The following is a 17,330-nucleotide window of genomic DNA, read 5'->3' on the forward strand; positions in this document are numbered from 1 at the left end:
CGCGGGTGGCTGCATGTTTGATGAGCACGAGACCTCACGGGGTGTCACGAGGATGCAGTGAGAGGCTGCGTCTGGCTCTTGCCGGCACCTGTGTCAGTACCATTATTAACTTGGGTACGTCTATGAGCAGACTGGTAGTTTTAAAAGCTAGAAATTCCAAAACTTGGCCGCACAGAGACATGCAAACCCTTACAACCTTTAAGACTTCTTAGCAACCTCAGATGAGGGCCAGTCAGGACCACCCACAATTTTATTTTGCTTCTGGAAATTAAAAGCTTTTACATGTCACCACTTTCTAAAGAGTGCATGCGCTATCGCAGGGAGCAATCTGTGATCTCAACTTAAACATGCTATCCGGGGAATCAAAGTCCTGGGGAGAAGCAGCAGCCCCACTTATCAGTGCTCCTGCCACTCTTCTGGCTGGTTCCGCAGACACAGCTCGGGCCCAGGATCTCATCTCGCTCGTCAAGTCTTTTCTATGTCGCAGTCTTCCCACCTCAACTAACATGTGGGCTTCTAGGAGCTGAGAGCTTCCGTACATCTCCCCAAGGCCCCTAAAACCGCCTCTTCGGGTGAAGACTCTGAGCGGGCTGGCGGGCTGGCGGGCGGGCCGGCCCGCTGTCTGGCCGTCGGGCTGACTGACAGGGCAGCCTGGATCCCGGGAGCTGGCAGAATTCCCATCTGTCTGCACAGCCCACACACCCCCGGCCCCGCTGCCAGCCAGGGCTTAGGCCCCGGCCATTAGAGGCTCCATTTGTGCCATTAACGGGAACTTCAGCAACAGCTGCCGGCAGCAGGTGCAAAGCCAAACAGAGCCCGGCTCTGGAGAGAAATCTTTGCTCGTCAAGCCAGCTGTAGAGTCAGTGAGGAGAAGTGGGAGGGGGGACGGTTCTTTCTGAAAGCCAGCTCAGAGCAGGGAAAGTTTGGTCCAGGCCACTTCCATGACTGAGTCAATCAGTTGGCTGGGCCAGCTGGATGGCCGCCCAGTCACACCAGAGCTGAGTGCCCCCCGTCACGGACACTGGGATCGGCCCACCTGCTCCTCTCACTTCCAAGGACTCCTTGCCCCACCTCCAAATCCAGACAAGAGAGGAGGGGGCATGTGGGGGAGAAGCCAAGGGACCGCCGTGTGGCACCTCTAGCCCTGGACCAGCGGAGCCCCGGACATGTGCCCCTGAGAAGTGCAGCCACTCAGTCCCCACCCCAGACCTCCTGGGGCAGAGTCTGCAGTTCACCATTGCCCCAGGGGACTCGCGGGCGCATCCAAGTCTGAGAAGCTGGCTGGCTTGAGCACTCATTTAGCCCTGCAATAATTTTCACCGAGCGTCCCCTCTGTGCCTGGCAGTGCTGTAGGTTCCGGGGCACCTCAGTGACCAAGGAGAGAAGACAGCCCACTTTCCAGTGGAGAGAAACACGGTGACTGAGATCCGTAAAGCAGACAGGGTGCCAGTGGGCGACAGCTTCTGAGAGGAAAGACTAAATGGGGAGGGGAATGAGGTGTGAGCTGAGGAGGGAGCAGCTGCAAAGAGGGCGCCTTGCTGAGAGGTGAGGACCCAGGAGGAAGTGGACCTAAGGGCCTGGAGGGGGCAGGGGCGGGGCACACAGGACTGCCAATTTTAAAGCCAGGGCAAACAGGGACAGCCGGTCACCCTGGAAGGAGGGCAAAGGTGGAAGCAGCGGCACCACCCTGGATCCTCACTGCTCGCAGCGTGGTCCTCAGCTCCGCGGTGCCACATGGGGGGAGGTACAGGGGTGGAGGGAGGGAGGTTGTGAGGAATGCAGACTCTCAGGCCCTGCCCCGGACCTCCTGAATCAGAATCTGCATTTTCATAAGATCCCGCAGGGGTCCAGGTGCATATCTGCTCCTTCTAGACCTTTATAAGGACTCTGGCCTTTCTGTTACCAACCCAGGTCCTCGGACTCCTTAATCAATAGAAATTGATAAGAGGCCAGGCAGGGAATTTAGGCAAGACTCTACTGGGACTCGTTCAGCACGAAGGAGCAAAAATGAGTAACAGCTTCCCCTGCTTGCTCCGGGAGGGCAGGGGCGGTGTGGGTGGGGGGCAGCTGGTTCCTTAAATGGGGCGGGCCCATGGGGTGGGCAGGAGGGGCAGCTTAGGTGGTCCGCCCACCCCCTTGGTGGTGCTGTGTGCAGGGATCATGCCCAGTACCCTGCTTTTGCTCAGAGCACCTCAGAAGTGGTGGTGGGTTTGTGGCTTTTTTGTACCTTATTGTTCGTAACTGCCCCAACTGCGCGTGCGTGCAGTTATTTTCAGTCCCTTACAGTTTCCTTGTAGTCTGTTGCCCAACAAGACAGTTTGTCCAGGTGCATGCACTCCAGCAAAGGGTCCCAGGTCCCAGCCTCTCTCATTTTCTTTGCGTGAGATGGGAAACCATCACAGATGACCTGATCTAGCGCTTAACAGGCTGCTGGGCTGAAAACAGACTGCGAGGGGAGGGGAACCAATCAGGAGAGGCCTGAAATGGTACAGGTGAGCAAAGGTGGAGCAAAGGTGGAGGCTGCTGGCCTCGGGCTGGTTCCGAGAGAGGCTGTGAAAGCGGTCAGATTCCAGATGTATTTTTAAAGGCGAGGCGGGGTTGGAGCGTGGAAACCAAGCCTCTGCGAGGTGAGTGCACGAGCTACTTTTCACAACATGCTTTCTCTTAGGTCCGCCTCCCTGGGATTTCTTGCAGTAACTTCCTTCCCTCCACCAGCATTCTTGGTGCCTGGTTTCTGGAAGTCCGTGTGCTGGAGGAATGAGACCTGGTCCCTGTGATGAAGAAAACCCCAGGGGATCCGGGTACCAAGGGAAGAAACACTCCATCTAGGTGGGGGTGGGGGTTCCAGGAAAGGTTACCCCAAAGGACTTGTCCTCACAGCAAGGCTAGATCTCAAGGGGCCTGAGATGAGGCCTGTTGCAGACTCGGGAAGCAGCTCCTGCGAGTACCTGAGGGCGGGCGAGGGAGCATTCCCGGATGCGGGAATCAGTGGGGTCACTGTGGACCTGGGTCCTCCGATCCCCCAGGGCTCCACATGGCCCACAGGAACAAGCCCACACTCTGTAGCCTGAAGTTCAATGCCATCATCATTCAAGCCCAAATATGCTTTCAATTTTATTTCCCAGCTCTCCCCTCCAAATCTGAGTCTCCTCTGCCACCCCAGCAGGGCTCGTCCGCTCCTGGCTCCACTACCAGCCCCAGATCTGGGCAAGAAGGCTGCTGCTCTGGACCCAGCTCTTTCTGGGGCCCCTCTTCTGGCCACACCCCCGTCCTGGGAGTGAGCAGTCTGGGCCACAAGGAAGTGTCCGCGCGGAACCCGCACGCCCCCTCAACACGGTCACCAGCCCGGGAGCTTGGACTTCCGGTCAATAGAAATTGATAAGCGCTCCTGCTGTGTCCTCCCCCCCAGTAACCACAGGTTCGTTTTCTGTGTCTGGGAGTCTGTTTCTCTTTTGCATAGAAGTTCATTTGTGTCGTTCTTTGTAGATTTCACAAGTAAGTGGTATCGAAAGGAGCTTGTCTTTCTCTTTCTGACTTCACTTCCTGTGACTGACCACTACATAAAATAGATTTAAAAAGGTCCCACTGTGAGGCACAGGGCGCTGTCATGGAACAGCGCATGAAACGGAACGAACATGCACAGCTGAGTCACCGTGCTGGACGACGGAAACCAGCACAGTGCTGGAAATCTTAAAAATGGAAAAGAGGCTAGACAAGCAGTTCAGACGAGGCCTGACCGGGACCCGGGAGGTAGCACGAGGGAGCGAAAACACGGCAGCCGTGCCCTGGCCCCCGAGGGGCGGGCTGCTGGCTTTAGCGGAGCGAACGGGGCGGGGGCGGGGGGCTGGCTTCAGTGGCCCGCCCACCCCCACGGGGCTGCTGTGCGCAGGGCCCTGCTTTTGCTCGCGGCGCCTCAGAAATGGCCGCTGGTTTGTGGCCTCTTGTGTCTCACATAATTTGCCCCAACTGCACATGCGTGCTGTCAGTTTTGTCCCTTAGAGGTTTTTGTATTCTGTTGCTGGAGGAGGCATTTGTCCACGGGCAAGCACTCGGGTAAAGGTCTCAGGTCCCAGCCTGTCCCAATGCTGCGCTCCAGCAACTGGAACCACAGAATTCACTGCTCAGACGGCCCAGCCCCCTTCCACGCCGGCACAGCCCTCCTCCAGGCCGGTTCCCCTGAAGGTGAACAGGGCCAGCATGTGCACCCCAGGCCAGTGGTTGGCAAGGGCTCTGAGGCTGGACATGTGTGCTGAGGTGTCCACGAGGAAGGGTCAGGCTGCAGGCTCTCCCCGCTCCACCTCATTCCAGCGCAAAATTCCAAGGATGCTGAAAATTCTGAATGGGAACCTGCCATCAGGTCATTACGAAGACTCATGCGTCCAGACGAGCAGAGAAACGTATTTTACTGAACAGATTGCTAGTGTGAGTTGCAGCTCTTTAATGTTCAGACACGTGGTCTGTGGCCTCCGTTTGGGCTCTTGCCCTCAGCTCCGCAGAGGTTCTGGCCAGGCCGGTGGCGCAGCTTCGACCCTGCAGTTCTCCTTGGAGTGGTCCTCCCCTCCTCCGGTCTGAACTTAAAATGCAGTCAAGGCCCCTGTGAAGGTCGTTTGTCATTTCTGCCTGCCACGGCTCCTACCTCCTTCAGCTGGTGCCTGTGAGATGGGCTGGGACCTGGGACCCTTCACCTCCGTGCTTAATCCTGGACTAAGGTCCCTCTGAGCAACAGACCACAAAGAAACCTGAGGGGTTAAACATTACTGCACACGTGCGTAGTTGGAGCAATTATGAGCAATAAGGTACAAAAAGCCCACTAACCTGCTGCCACTTCTGAGGTGCCAGGAGCAAACCCTTTGAGGGAGGAATGCCACCTCCCTCACCGTGAAGCCCTGCGCGGTGGGCGGGGCACCACTCCCAGCACGTGGCGGGCACGGGATGAGCCCCTGCTAATTTACCAGTCAGAGGCCTTGACGCTCGATTGGCTAAACCCAGCCTCCTTTTCCACCCAACGTGCCGGCTGGCTCTGAGTCGATGTTTCTCCCCGGCAAGACTTTTTCAATTCGACAGGCTACTTCCAAGGCCATTAGGAGGAACTGCAACCAGAGCAGGAATATTTTGCTGCTTTTTTTTCCCCTCCATTTCCTTTTGTTTTCAATTTTCTGCCTGTGGAGGTTTTTTCTTCCTCCCTTCTTCTCTAACAGCCCGAGTTGCTAAATTGCACATCGCCAGCAGCTCCTGTGAGTTTAGTCCCTAAGTGTTAAATTTCTGTAACAGATACTCCAAAAAGCAGCACTTATCTTCAGGAGGGGGCTGGTGAGGCCGCTAAAATTACATTTCCATTTCTGTTCCTATGTTTTTAAGCTGTTATTTTAGCATTTCTGACTAGTTCACAGTTGACACCTACTGATGGAAAATTAAATGAAACTTAGCCAAGGAGCCTTCCCTCTCCCCCCGAGGCTGAGAACCAGCTCCTTTTTATAACGAGACGCAGCTGCGGAGGCGCAGGAAGGCTCCTCGATTCGGAAATGGGAGACCTGCTGTGCGGCCCCAGCTCTGCGGCCACCTAGCTCCTGGACGGGGGGAAAGCCACCGAAGTCCTCGGAAGCTCCTCCGTCTTCTCTGTCAAACAGGAATCATTCCTGCAGGATGTGGGGTTACTGCAGGTTTTATATTGTGTAAAAACGTCTGGCCAGACGCTGGCCACACGAATCCTAGGCCATGACAGTTCTTGGCACATAGTAGGTGAGTTGTGAGCTCTTAGTCCTTCTTTCTCAGCTGTTCGATAGCCTTTGGATTGGTTTGTGCTCCAAACCGGTTAAGTGATTTAAATATGGGAATTATGGGATTCCGCGCCTTCTCAGTGAAATTAGCAGACCATGCCTCCAAGTACAGGCTACACTAAGGCCCTGGGGTCCGCTCTCCACTCTCCCTTCAGCAGCGCCCTATTTAAAAAAAAATTGGAAGGGGGAGGAGACGAGGTTTGTTTATTTATTTATTTTAATGGAGGTGCCAGGGACTGAACCCAGGACCTCGTGCGTGCTAAGCGCACGCTCTTCCCCTGAGCCGCACCCTCCCCACCAGCAGCACCCCATTGTTCTGGGCCCTCCCCAAGCCTAGACTCCACAGCACTACTTACTGCACGAGGCGGCTCCCACCTTCCTCTTCATCTCCTGCCGTGTCCCCACCTGGAATCCCTGGCCATACACTTCCATCTGCCTGGAGAACTCCCCTTCAAACCGCGAGGCAGCTTCATCACATCCTGTCTTTGGGCTGCCTCCATCACGCAGCCCAGACTCGTTCTGCTCACCGCACGACAGGCCAGTAAACGGGAGAGGAGGTGATGGGGCAAGGAGGTACGACTGTATTCGGAAAGCTGGCACACCCAGAAGATAGCAGACGAGTGTCCTGGAGAACCATCTTCCCTGGGTCAGAACTCACGCTCCTTTTAGACTAAAGAGGGGAGGGGGTGCGGTTGGTTGTTGCAGACTTCTTGGTGTCAGAATCCTTTGTTCCTGCATCTGTCCACGGGGGTCAGGTCACGATGAGCCTCCAAACCTCCAGCAAGACGAGTGGCATTTTCTCTTCCGCAGCTCCTACCTCTATATGAAAGGGAACGTGCCACACCCTTACAGGGAGGAGCCCGGAGCACAGGCTCTCCTGTGTCTTTCAGGCTCTGGGCAACATGCTTTCGCAAAAGGTACAGAAGCAGCGTGACCGAGCCCAGTGTTAGAGCCAGAGGAACAGCCCCAACATGGAGTCAGGTCTGCGCTTCCCGTTACTTCGCCGGGCCTGCGACACCCGCTGGGACCGCGACCAGTGGTCTTGTTCGTCTCCCACTAGACTAGGAGCCTGGCTGGCACGGACAGTGCCCTGTTATCTCTGATCTTTAGGGCGAGCAAAAACACGGAAGGAGCTCAAAATCTATTTCTTAAAAGTAAAAGAGGATTAATCCATGAAAAGTCTACAAGAGGAGGTTTCCAGGTGTCAAGTCAGAAATCCTCCTTCAATTACAATAGAACTTCAGTGTAATTCCAACCCATATTCTGATGGGATTTTTCGGAAACTTGAGCAACTAGTTCTAAAGTTTGTCTAAAGAGTAAATTCGTCTGGAAAAGCAGATTAAGCTTGAAAACCTGCTCTACAAAACATCAAAATATGTCCTAAAGCTTTATCAATTAAAATAGGGATTTGGGTCCAACAGGCCCATGGTTTGATGGATGGGACTCAAGATACACACCTGTGTATATAATGGGGACTGGACAGTGACAAGTGCAGCATCTTATATCAGCAGGGAAAGATGGGCCATTTCAAAAAATGGAAAGTCAATCACCAGCTGCCCACATGGAAAAAAGCAAAGGTCTCAGCCAGGACAGGCGATGCTGTGCTGTGGCGATAAACTGCCCCCGAACAAAAGGCTGACTTCTGGCTCCGGGCACACGTGCGTTAGCAGGTTGGTGGGGTGGCTCTGCTCATTCAGGTCACACAGGAACCAGTGACGGAGCAGCCACCATCTCAGACGTTGCCATGGAAGGTCTGGGCATGGACTGGAAGGTCTTGTGTTAGAAGTAAATGCTTGGTCCTGAAGCGACCTCATCAGTTCCGCTCACAATTCAGGCTACAGCCAGCTGCATGGCCCACTGGACCACGAAGCTACAGGAGGTGAGATCCTACCACACGCTGTGAGTGGAGAGGACCACAGGGTGTCGGGGCAGCGAGCACTGTGCCTGCCCTCCCCAGGTCATGCCCTGACCCCCCAAAAGGCAGCTTTCACTTTTTTCAAGCCAAAAGAAAATATCAGGTAAACTTTTTTTTATAATCTTCGAGAAGATGGCTTCCTAGTCAAGGCATTAAACCCAGAACCCATAAAAGAAAAGAATTACAGATTTAATTGGATAAAAATGCAAACATGTTTTGCACAGCAAAGTAATCTGTAAGTGAAGAGATGAGTAACAGACCGGGGGAAATAGTTGCGCCGCCATGCGTGGCCGGCAGCGAGCGAACGTCCACGGAAGAGACTGCAGAGGGCTCCTGGAAGTCGGGAGGAAGAGCCGGTGCGGGGACTGACGGCGCAGGACAGGCAGGCTTGCGTAGAGGGTTTGGGGAAGCAGACCTGTTCGTACACTCGTGAGGAGTAAGCTGATTTTCCCTTTTTTTATTTTTTGAGAGTAATTTGAAAGTACCTCTCACCAGGGCAAACGCAAACACAAAAGCAGTTCCTCCAAGCCTTCATGCGAAATACCGTCCGCGGCGGGAGCGCGCAGCCGAGTAGCAGAGTGCCTGTTTGGCACGCCCGAGGCCCCGGGTCGACCCCCGGAACCAATAAAATAAATAAATAAAAACAACCCTGATTGCCTCCTCTCCCAAGAAATTAAAGGAAAAAAGAATTTTAATATAAAAATAATCTTAAGAAAGAAATACTGTCTGTAAATGTACGATGCACAGTGTTATCACGCAAAATATCACCTGCGAGTGCGTGTGCGCCATGTTGGTCGTTACAGAATTACTGGTAATGGCCAAAAACAGTGTTGCTTTTAAAGGGAAAAAAGGACTACTGTATCGCTTTTACACAAATGTGGCTCGTGTGTGCTTTGGCATCTACGCCGTCATTACGAAGGGTGAGGTGGCGCCACAAGCACGGATGGACGTGAGAGACGCTCAGGACGCTCCTGTGTGCGGCTGCGGCGCTGCCTGGGCCCCGCCCTGCCCTCCGATTTCTAACGTGCTTATAATGACCCCCAAGAACCAAGTCAGGTCAGCGTCATCGACAATGAGCAGGACGAGGGGCATCAGTGAAAAGTCCGCCACGTCCGCGGGCCCAGACCGGACTCTTCACAAGGTAGAAGTCCATTTGGCTTTTTGTGAAGTCTGTGTAATGGCAATACTAATTCTCCTGGGATTTTTAAGCAGAGAAAGAAAAGCGCTCCAGGAGCCACTCGGCCTGGGTATGCAATGACACAGTTAGCCAGCTGACCCGGGGCGCCCACCAGGGGGTGGCGGGCAGGTGACAGCAGGACAGCGCTGTGGAGGTACCCCGGCATTAAGCCGAGTCGCCAGGGAGCTGCGTTCCTGGGGTCAAGCCTTGAGTGTCCACCCTCCAAGCGCATCTCTGATTCTAACACTGCGATTGGCCTTCAGCACCGTTACCTCTGCTCTTGGTCTAAAAACCGAAGCCAAAGAGGTCCCTCGTGCCGGTCCGCGTGCCCCCTGGGGAGACGGCGCCACGGCCCTGGACTTGTCCCTGCTGCGCAGGCGGGCCCTTCCCCACGGTAGTAAGAATGCCGGGACCCCCGGTGTCCTCCCCCGACTGCCTCCTTCCTTAGCAAGCGCAGAAGCACATTTTGCCTTTCCCAGCCGAACTTCCCCGCGGTCAGTTATGCGACGCAGTCCCCTCTCAACTGCCTCTTGCTCACTACGTGCTGCTCTTTCCTCCGCCTGTGAGCGCCAAGCCCACGGTCCCTGTATTTCATGGCTCCCCCACGTGGCCTAGACAGCCGGGGCTGAAGCCCAGCTCACGAGACCTGGGAAAGTTCAGTTCTCTTTGCCTCAGTTTCCCTGTCTGTTCAGTGGGAGTGGGAGTCCTTGATCTCACGTGGGTTCATACTGCGCATAAACTGCGCCTGTGCACAGAAGGCGCTCCACAGAGGTCAAAGGTCACCGTTTTATTCCAGAATGGCTGAATATGACAGTTTCACGTGGTTCAACCTAACAGGTTTTCGGCAAAAGTCAGCGGGCTGTAAATAACTGTGACGCCCTTTCTCACCCCATCCGTCCACCGTTGGACATTGGGACGGTTTCCTATTTGGTAACTCTGGAGCCCTGGCACGCCTTGCAGTGGCCTGGGGTGGGAAGCAGGGGCAGCCAGAGGGCCGCTGAGAGCCCAGGGACAGGAGAGAGGAGCCTCTGGAGGGACACTGGGGAGTGGCAGAGGACAACTTTCTGGGCTCAGGTTTTGCCCAAACACAGCCCAGACCCTGGGCCTCCCTCTGCTCCAGCTGTTCCCAAAGCCTGCCCGAATCCCACCTGGTCTTCAAAAGGTGGCCTGCCAGGCCACGATCAGCCTTGCCACTCACCAGACGTGTGCCACGCTCCTCTCTGCATGGCTTTGCAAGGAGCCCTGGTGTCAGGCCCCTGACAAACGCGCCTGCCTCCCCATGATGGTGAACTAGGCCAGGCAGGCCCTGTCTGCAGCCCATGCAGCCCCGTAAGGCTTAGCGCGGTGCCTGGGACCGGGCAAGGTCTTAGGAAATGATTGCTGAAATGAAACTTCACTGAGCTCACAGCCTCCCCTGGGGGCCAGTCTCATCCTCCTTGTGGGATATTAATCTTGTAAAGCTGTTCTGCTTGGGAGGAAGGGAGGGAGCGGGGAAGGGGGATGAAAGAACTCCTGTAGGCAGGCGCCAGGGGCAGCTCAGAAATTTCTTCCCAGAGGAGCTGCGGGGCACTCCAAGCCAGGAAGCGGGTTGCTTAGAACTTGTCTTAAAGCAGCACTGACACAGCAAGCTGACTGATTTAACTTAGATGGTGGGTTTATTTGGGGTGGCTTGGAGGCCAGTTGGAGCCCCCAACCCTTCCCCCAGCCACCCAAGCTCACCACCTGAATAGCCCTCTTTCCCTACCAGATATAAATACAAATTTAAATATAATCCATTCCCAGGTACAGGCCTCTGCTTGATTTCAGATCACCAGCAGCCATCTTCAGTGGTAAACTGGGCTTTGTCTCAGCCCCGCAGTGCTGGGTGACCTTGGCAAACCCACCTCACCCCTGGGAGCTCAATTTCCCCAGCTAGAAATTAGCTCAACTTCCCTGCCCCCCCACCCCTCCCTTCTCCGCATCTTGAGCCCCGGAATCCTGCAGCCCACCTCCCTGGAAGCATCACAAAAGGCAGCGATTTAGAACTGGAGCCCTGGTCTGAGGTATCAGGGACGGGAGGCAGCCTCCCGTCCCCGCAAGCGAGCGAGCGAGCAGGCGCAGGCTGCAGCTGGGGATTACAGGGCCGCCTCCGGGCCACCACCCCAGCGCCGCCTGCCTGCCCGAGAGGCCCCACTCTTGTCGGAATATTAACACCCTGGATGCATGTGTGTGTTACTCTTGATTGCGACCGTGGTTCCAAAAGGATTATGCGGCATGCATATTTATGAGGCAAGCCCAGACAAAGACGACCACGTTTTAAAAGACGCAATTATCTCTAAAAAGTTCAGCTTTATTTTCATGCTAATGAATACAATGTTTTTAAGCAAACCTAATTGGTTTGCCTGGGCTCGCATAAAAGCGCTCAACTCTTTAGAGCTCGAGGTCCCCTTCAGAAGGGGCCTCAGAGGGAGCCTGGGGGCCGGGGAGGGGCTGGCACCCAGGCAGCCTGTTTTCAGAACTTTTCAGCCCATGCGTGCTGCTGTCCCCGCCCTCTCCCCTTCCAAGCCCTCGGCTGGATGATGGGGAGGCCTTTCAAGAGAGGCCACCCCAGGAGTCCGGGCCCTGGGAATGTGGGGGCATCCGGGGAAACCGAGGGCCAAGGGGGGTGTCCTCCCTTCTCTCTGCAGTGGAAGCAAGGCCAGTGTCCCCACCCCACCGTGCCCCCAGCACTCACCAGTGTCACAAAAGCTCTGGCTTCCTGATGGATGCTGGAGTTCCACCCAGAAACAGGGTCTTCAGCCAGGCCGCCAGCCCTGGCCTTGGGCTCGGGGCGGAGGGGAGGGGCTCCTTGGACCCTAAGCCCCCCTCCCAGGTACCCCTGCGCTCTGACGTCTGGTCATTCGCTCTGACATCACGGCTCTCGGATTTCGCCTTCTGCTTCTGAAGCACATCCACACCTGTTTCCTCATGAGCTGCCCTTGTAAGTTGCATGTTGTTTTCACCGTCTTACAAATGAGGGAACTGAGGCCGGAAGCTACAAAGTGGGTTTGTGCCCCTGTGCAGGCTCCAGAGGCCGCCCCCAGCCGCCGCCGCCAGGACAAGCCGGACACGGGGCTCTCTGGGGGGAGGGCTGTCCTCTTTCCTGCCTGAGCTCTTGCTCTGATTCTGTCTCCACCACCTCCCTGCAGCTTAAGCTGGGTCTTTATTTCACATGCCAGTGTACCCTCTGGTTCCTGGCCCCAGGGCACAGTGAGCAGCTGTGTGGGCTGTGCACTGTGCAATACCAGGGGACGGTGCGGTCTATGAATGGCGCCCCCTGGAGTTGCGCAGCACTGCGCCCGCCTCAGCGTCCTTACCTCCCACTGGCTTCCCGCGGGGCCATCTGGGCATCTTGGGCCTGCAAGTAGCACAGGAAAGATTTGGGGATACAATGAGCTTTTCTGCTTGAAAATCTTCCCTCGATTGCCTCCTCGGGGCTGAAGTCCAGGCAGCTGGATTCCAGAGTGTTGTTCAGGAAATGACCAGCAGACTCAGTGGGGGGCAAAGGACAGTACAGGCTGGGGTGAGTTCCAGCCTGGAAGCGAGGAGACGAGGGACAGGCCTGGCCCCGCCACTAAGGGTCGCTGGGCTTCCGTGTCCCCGTCCGTGAGCGAGGACGGGAACTGCTGGGCTCTGAGGGCCCATCCAGAGGAGGCGTCTTTTGATCCTCCTGCAGGTTTTTCAAAGACTCACTACAAGAAGCGATGGCATAATATTCACGTTTCAAGTCTTGTAAGCTACACACGGGAGGTGTGATTCCACGGACCTACCCCCACTCCTGGCTGGGGACACAGCCCCCAGGCCAGGCTCAGGGATAAGGCTCGGGGCCAGCAGAGCGAGTGGGACAAGCATATGGGAAGGAGGGCGTGGGCTGAGACTTACAGCCCAGCCAGCCAGCGGGAGAGGGGCGGCAGGGTGTTCCAGAAAGGGCTTGCGGCTCCAGCAGCAAGGGAGCCCAGAATGGTGGTGAGCTGAGTGGCCAGGCTGCAGAAGCCGGCCAGCTGGTCAGGAGGGGAGAGGGCACAGGGAGGCCTCAGCGGGGTCTGCGGTTTACAGAGCACAGGAGTCCTCCTCTCCTGCCATCCTCACAGCCCCCGAGAAGGAAACGACTGTTTCCCACTTTCTCGGGGAGTAAATGGAAGCCCCAACAGGTGAAGGTGTCCGCTGAAAGCACCCAGCCTGGGCCTGAGACCTCAGTCTCCTGACCCCTGATTTGGTTACCAGTTCCCCCAAGTGACCACGAGGTCAGATTCGCAGGGCCTTGAACAATAAGGTTAAGGTTTGGGATAGTGGGTTGTGGGTGACAGGGAGGCCCTGAAAGCCTTTGAGGGAGAAATGACCTGGATACCCCGAGTCCAGGAGTGAGCGTGCAGGGCTGGACGGGTGAGGCTGGAGAGAAATGGCGGCGGGCCTCCTTAGGAGGAGCAATGCTTCGGATTTAGCGGGAGGTCCACCCACGGCCCTGCGCATCTTGTCTTGGAGAGGCGGAGCTCCACGCTCTCCACTGGGCCTTCAAGAGGTCCCCGGGGGCATGGCCCAGAGGGCTCGGGAACTGAGCTCCCGCCCCAGGACATCACTGCAGGGACCCAAGCCAAGCTCAGAGCCAAACCCCTGCAGCCCAGTCTCTATGCCACCTAATTGGCTTAGATTTATCAAACTAATTTTTAAGGGGGAATTTTATATGAAGGTAATTACGCTCAGCTGAACTAATTTTATTAAACAATGCTGCCTTAATGACTAACAAATCCGTTATTAATTTGTAACCAAGCAGCTATTTCATTCAATTTGTAGCATCAGTAATGGGTCCTGTGGCCAGAACAGCCCAGGAGCACCCCCTCCTGAGGGAGGCAGCCTGACCTCAGGCCAGCGTCCGAGACCCGGCGCGGCTCTGCCGTGGCCCTGGTGTGACTCCGGCCGGCCCGCTCCTCTCTGGGCTGCGTCTCTCCGTGACGTCTTCCTCTGGGGCTGGGCACGTTTCTGCCCTAACACACGTGCGTTTCCAGGGGCCATGAATTCGAGGAGGGGCTGCTGGGCCAGCAGGCGGGGGTGTCTATGTCTTGTTCGATGAAACGGGCGAAGAGGGAGAGGAAGACGGCGAGGCCCGGCCACTGTGTTAACTGCTTACCTCATCGTCAGCCAAACACGCGTCAGTCCCAGATGCGCCCTGAGGAGGAGTTACTTACTTTGGTCCAGGTTTTGCCCCTGGGGGCGGCGTGGCCTCAGGTGCAGAGGGCCTGGCATGGAGCCCCCGCTCCACTACAGGGGCTGCGCGAGCAAGGACACAGGGCTCCTGCGGGCCCGGGGCGGGCCCTGTCGCCCTCCTGGTGCCTTGGTTTCCCACTCTGTGCGAAGGGATGAACGCTCTGCTTCCCGGTGTTCCAGGGACTCGCCAAATGTGCCTTGTCACCTGTCAGGTGTCAGGCCTGTGAACGTTCTGATCGCTGCCATTTGCCCCAGGTTTGGGATGAGAGGCCAGATACCACCAGAGGTTTTTTTTTTTTTTGTCCCCTCTTTCTTTCCATCTCTAATTGCCGACACACAGTGCTCAGCCAAAAAGAGGAGAACCGGGCACCGAGGCCAAATCCCCAGCCCAGAAACAGTGGTGCCATTGTAGCCGCCTCCAGCCGCGCACCCCACCCAGCCGAGGAAGCCTCGCTCCCAGCCCCGCTCAGCAGCACACAGCCTGATTTAATATGAGCAGCTGATCTCATTGCTTCCATAGCAAGTTTAATTTGCTGGGAAAGCGAGTTGGTGAAGTTCTAATAACGCAGAGCTGCAAATAATACCAAGGAGAGTTTGCATTATGATAACTTTCCAATTAAAATGGATTAATGGAGGAGAGACAGCGGCAGTGGTGTCTAGACAACATATTACCAAACCCTTGGAGAGGGAGATGGAAAGGAGTTGGGGGACCAAGGAGACATAAAGCAAATGGGAACTCGGCGCCTCGGAGGCACCCTTGTAGGGCGCGGCAGGAGGGACCAGGAGTGGGCGCCTTATCGCTGATGCCCCATCTGCTTCGGTGCCTCCAATTTCCATCGTTTGGGAGAATCAGTCTTTTAGGACTCAAAGGCCTTTGGTCTCTGGACATCCTTTATTAAAATGGAAAGAGCACCTTCAGCATCCTTGGCCGGCCATCCCCGGGATCAGGCTGCAGCTACCTGGGAGTGCCGTGTGCGACAGAGCAAAGGCCCGGCTGAGAGTCACGGGACCAGCAGAGGCCAGGTGTGCACCCCTGTGCCCAGGCTTCCCTGCAGGACCTGAAGCAATTCCTCCTCATCTGCACTGTGACGCTGACCCCTGACCTCTGCTGAGGGATCCTGGCAGGTCCATTCAGAACCTCTCTCCTGGGAACCTGGGTTTTAAACCTGAGAGATACAAGGCCTGGGAGGAGCTTGGTCGGTCAGGCAGGCGCCTCCAGGAGAGGGAGGGCCACCACCTGCTGCTGTGGTTCTTAAGAAGCCCCGGGGCCCCCCTCTTCTGGGCCAAGCCAGCCAATTCTCTTGCCATTCTGCAAGATGCCCCAGGATCCACAATCCTCCCCTTGGCTTAAGCTAACTAGTCATTTCTCTTGCCTGCAAACAGAAGAAATGTGCCTAATTATCACTTCCTATCTGCGGGACCTAGAAAGTCACTTCACCTGGCTGAGCCTCTGTCTTCCCTTCTGTCGGATGGGGGACACACGCACACCTGCCCCGCCAGGTTGCAGTGATGTGTTCGAGGTAGAGCTCCCTCTCGGTCCCTCTCAGGTCTGAAGGTGGGAGGTTTTATAAGTGGGTCCTTGAGGTTGGCTGGAACCACAGGGACCTGGAGACCGGGAAGCCCAGGACCCCGGTTTTACCAGCATCACTGCCTTGCAGGGCATAGTCAAGAGCACCTCCACACCAGAACTTAGGCTCCCTGCAGAAACCCCAATGTCCCCCATGCCGGGAAAGGAGCCGACTCCTCGCAAAGCCCGGGAGCCCCCAAGCCAGCCCCCTTCACTCACGGGTGGAGAACTAGCCAGGTGCTGCCCCCTGCAGGCCTCCGCTTCTCACCGGCTGGGCAAAGGAAAAGCCCACGCGACGCAACACAGTCGCCTGGGCGGCGTTTGGGGTCACCCGCTCAGCCGCCCCCGCTTCGCCCGCATCCTCCCGAGTCCTTCGCCGGCTCCAGGTGGGTGTGAAGCCGCCGCTGAAACAGACAGTCCTGAGGATGAGGGGGGGCAGGAGGCGAGAGGCTGTGAGGGCGAAGGTCACCGCTCGCCTCACACCCGGGAGACGCTCCCCCCGCCCCCTGCGCACACGCGCGCGCGCGCACGCACACTCACGCACGGACGCGCACCCGCGCACGCACGGGGTTGGCGCCGAGTCTGGGGCAGCCCTGAGGCGTCGCGGGAGCGGGCGTCACGGCCGCCGCGCGTGCTCCGTCCTCTCGTTGCTGTCGCGCTCTTTCAGGACAGCTGACACCAGCGCCCACTTTACAGACGGTGAGACTGCGGCTCAGGGCAGCTCGCGCGCCCGGCGTCAAGCAGCCGGTAAGCATGCGGGGGCCGGAGGCTCCCGTCTTCTCCGGCGGTTTTCAGCCTTCTACGTAGGAGCTGTGCGCACACGTGGAAGCCTTGGGCCAGAGTGTGAAGGAAACAGCGGAAAAGCGGAGCTCCCTGCCGGACCGTGTTGGCGGCCGTGCAGCGGGGTGCGGAGCTTTGCAGCCCTGCCGCCCGGCCTGTCTCCCCCCAGTGCCTCCCCCCCAGGCGGGCTTTGTTAGAGGCCCGAGCGCAAACCAACAAGGGTTCCCAGTTAACCGAGAAGAGAGAACTCAACCTTCGGGTGTCTCCGGGGATGCTGGTTCTGCCGCCCGCTAGCTGCGCAGGGCTCTCGCTCCTCTGAGCTTCCTCCGCAAGCTCCAGGCCGGCACCACCCAACACAGCCTCAGTGCGAGCCACACGCTTGGTTGGGCGTTTTCCAACAGCCTCATTAAAGAGAGGGCTAAAAGGTAAAAAAGGTGAAATGAACGTTAAAATATTTTTATTTAACCCGATACATTCAAAGCACTATTATGTCAACATGTAATCAGTCTGTATGATTATTAACCAGCGCCTCTGCCCTCCGCATGGTAAGTCTTGGAAATGTGATGCGTGTCTTACCCTTGCTCTCACTCCTCCTGGGTGCGTGTACCCGGCGTGGAATCGCTGGGTCCCGCGAGAATCCTGTTCTTCACGCTGGCCGCACCACTTTGCGTTCCCACCTGCCGCGGGCGTGGGTGCCAACTTCCCCACGCCCTTGTCAACGCTTACTTTCTGGCTTTGTTTAATATATAAACCTGCCACTCTAACAGACACGTAACACGCGGGTTTGATGTGTATTTCCCCAGTAACGCGGGATGTTGAGGATTTTCCACGTGTCTGTTGGTCATTTGTACGTCTTCTGTGAAGACACATCTATTCAAGGCCTTTGCCCATTTA

The 17,330-nt window shown here is 56.5% G+C and overlaps 2 long non-coding RNA genes across 2 annotated transcripts in view; both read left to right on the forward strand.

Moving 5' to 3' along the window:
• Positions 1–2,317: 2,317 nt before the first annotated feature.
• Positions 2,318–8,339, forward strand: LOC141575276 (uncharacterized). The gene is made up of 2 exons (XR_012502743.1): positions 2,318–2,492; positions 2,669–8,339. It is a non-coding gene; the product is annotated as an uncharacterized LOC141575276 (long non-coding RNA).
• A 2,540-nt stretch (positions 8,340–10,879) lies between these two features.
• The window catches only part of LOC105069230 (uncharacterized), a 36,248-nt gene continuing 29,797 nt past the window's right edge, over positions 10,880–17,330 (forward strand). Inside the window, exon 1 of the long non-coding RNA XR_835316.3 lies at positions 10,880–16,403. This is a non-coding gene — a long non-coding RNA (uncharacterized LOC105069230). The remainder of the gene's footprint in view (positions 16,404–17,330) is intronic.

The sequence above is a fragment of the Camelus bactrianus genome, chromosome 27 (assembly GCF_048773025.1).
Source record: "Camelus bactrianus isolate YW-2024 breed Bactrian camel chromosome 27, ASM4877302v1, whole genome shotgun sequence".
Lineage (NCBI taxonomy): Eukaryota > Metazoa > Chordata > Mammalia > Artiodactyla > Camelidae > Camelus > Camelus bactrianus.